We start from the raw sequence: 593 nt of genomic DNA on the forward strand, positions 1-593 counted from the left end.
AATTGGAAGAGCGTAGTCAATGTCACAGAACTGTGCATGTAGATATTTTTGAAGCGGTGTATCTTTGGCTATGTGTATTTTCACCAAAAAAAAAAAAAGGTTGAGAATTTAGAGGGTTGATATGTTGTGGGGTTGTTAACCAATGTCATAAAACAACATGTGTACTACTGTTTCATGAGAAACTATTTGCTCTGTAAACCTTCACCCGAAGTACAATAAAATATTTTAAAAAAAAAAGTTAGAGCTAGAGAAGCTTTGAATACTACAGCTAAAATGACAAGATGAAGGACTGATGTATGGAATCTTTGAGTGATAACTCCAAAAAGTTAGATTAATCTAACTAAAACTTGTCTATGGTGATAGAGGCAGAGTTGCCTATTTGTGGAGGAACTGACTGAGGGGGCAGGAGAGAGCCTTCTGGGTTGCTGAAAATGTTCAGTAACTTGATCTGGTAAGTGGTTACAAGGGTGTATATATACATATGCCAAAAGATGTGTGCACTTTACTGTATCTGAATTTTAGAAGTTTTTTAAAATCACATGCTCACAAAGCTAGAGGCATTATGATGTCATCATCACTACTCAGAAAACCTG

The sequence above is a fragment of the Trichechus manatus genome, unplaced genomic scaffold, assembly GCF_000243295.1.
Source record: "Trichechus manatus latirostris isolate Lorelei unplaced genomic scaffold, TriManLat1.0 scaffold00028, whole genome shotgun sequence".
NCBI lineage: Eukaryota > Metazoa > Chordata > Mammalia > Sirenia > Trichechidae > Trichechus > Trichechus manatus.